This window comes from Egretta garzetta, unplaced genomic scaffold (assembly GCF_000687185.1).
Source record: "Egretta garzetta isolate BGI_Z169 unplaced genomic scaffold, ASM68718v1 scaffold701, whole genome shotgun sequence".
NCBI classification, from domain to species: domain Eukaryota; kingdom Metazoa; phylum Chordata; class Aves; order Pelecaniformes; family Ardeidae; genus Egretta; species Egretta garzetta.
The window spans coordinates 58,708-60,993 of record NW_009258492.1 but is presented as its reverse complement, the minus strand read 5'-3'; positions in this window follow the sequence as shown (position 1 = coordinate 60,993).

Below are 2,286 nucleotides of genomic sequence, written 5' to 3'. Positions count from 1 at the left end.
GGGCAAAGAACTGTCAGCAAGTTATTGGTTGGCATGGTAAACTTAAAGGAAATAAATGTTGAAGGAGCACAGAAGGAGAAGGGAATGAGGGGAGTAGGGCAGAAGAAAGGCCTCTCCCTCACCATGTGCTGACCAGAACTGCACTGAAATGTATTGCAACACAAAAAAATGGAAATGCTGGCTTGTTCAGAGCAGGAAAGCAAGTTAAATTATTTAAATTACATCAGATCTCTTTGGAGTGTACCGATGTTGCATGCCCTCCCTGATCCCAGCATGTATTTTTTTCAATCTGTTTTCTTGGTGTATAGGTGGAAACCGGTGTATAGGTGGAAACCAGAGTCATGCAGTCATGTTTAAAACTTGCTGACTAGTCTGTAATACTCGGTCTCCACAGCTCCCTCTGGTTGCCCCACGTGATATTACACACCCTGCCTCACTTTCCCCTTAAGTCTTGAGTTTTTCTTTTTCTCACTCACTTAGCAAGCACCCACCCCAACTCTTCTTTCTACAGCATTAGGTAGCACGCTGTTCTCCTTCTGTCATGTGTAAGGCCTTGCCTTAAGAGAATTGTTATCTTTCTTCAGTATGCATATAAATATGGGTGCTGAAGGTGCTGTTGGATTCCTAGATAGATAAGGAGCAGACCAGACTAGGTTATAACTGTGTACATCAGCTTTATATTATCTGTAATGTCACAATCAGAATGAAGGCTACATTGCGTTGGATATGAAATAGTAAGATAAGGGACAGTCCCTGGATGGGGTCATATCTAGGATCATCAGCCTGACCTGTCAAAGGGTGGAGGAGGAGCTGGTGTCACCCTTTATCGATTGGGAAGGGGTGCACAAAGGTAAAAGGCTGAACTGTCATTCCAGATGAGCACAGGTAAAGGAGAGGGTGGAGCTGGGCCATTTGTGGATATGTATGGCAAGGGAATGAAAGGTGATGGGTAGAAACTGAAACAGGAGAGGTTCAGATTGACACAAGGGGGGGGGGAAAAGAAAAGAAAAAAAAGAAATGCTCATGAAGGAGGACCTTAGCATCATGTTCTGAACGGACAGGACAAGGGGTGATGGCTTTAAACTAAACCAGGGTAGGTTTCGACTGGATCTAAGGAAGAAATTCTTTAGAACGAGTGTGGTGAAACACTGGCATGGTTTGCCCAGAGAGGTGGTGGAGGCCCCATCTCTGGGAACATCCCAGGCCAGGTTGGATGGGGGCTGTGAGCAACCTGATCTGGTTAAAGGTGTCCCTGCTCCTGCAGGGGGGTTGGGCTGGATGGGCTCTAGGGGTCCCTTCCAACCCAAAGCCTTCTATGAATTCAGAGTTGATCCTGCTTTGAACAAGAGGTTGGATGAGAGACCTCAGAAAAATATTAGAAATGCAGAATGAGATCCTCAGCTGGTGCAGGGTGGCTTTATCAAGCTTTAACATCTCTCTCTCTCCTTTTTGAGTCATATTATCTAAAATGCAGTGCGCAGATCTGAAACATTGCTTTAAAACACATGCAAGGGTAGTTTTCAGTTGTGTGGCATCAGAGCTTGCTGAGCCACTGATGATTTGTAATACGGTAGTGTGGTGCCTGTAGGAGATGCACAGCCTTCGCAAAGTTCTTTGAAAGTATTTGCGCTCAGCGTTCGACAGGATATATTTAACAAGTGAATTTTTCCCCCAGGGGAATCCCACACATTCATCTCAAATTTTAAGGACAATTTACGGCATGGAAACCTGAAGTTATTTAATCTGGGAACGAACCACAGGAATGTAAACAAATTATGCAGGAGAATGAATAAAGTATTTTTAGCAATCTGTGGGTGGAGCAGCTAAATCTGATGTGAGTCACCCTGTGTCCTCCCTGGCTGGCTTGGGATGGTTAGAGGGTGAGAAATGCTGCCCAGCGCAGACCTCTGCTCCCACGCTCCTGCCCTGGGGGGCTGACTTTTAATGGAAATTCAAGTACTCAAAGCTGAAGGGCTAGAACTAATGACCACCGTAGGAACAAAGTATCGTGAAAGAAGCTGTAGCGCACAAAGTGTTGTTATTGCTTGATATTTGAACGCAAGGACTCTGATAAGCGGTTTGATTCCAATGTATTGTGCAGGAAAAGCAAAAACCTGTTTGAGATGAGGCTTTTGAGCTTGTTTCATTGAAGGAACTCTAGGTGGGTGTTATTGCTTAAAGGTTCCTTGAGAGGGCAGACCAAAAGCTTGGTATGAACAGTGTAAAAGAAGGTGCAAGCTTAGGAAATAAGCAAAGAACAAGAATGTAAACAGTAAGAGCGGTCTC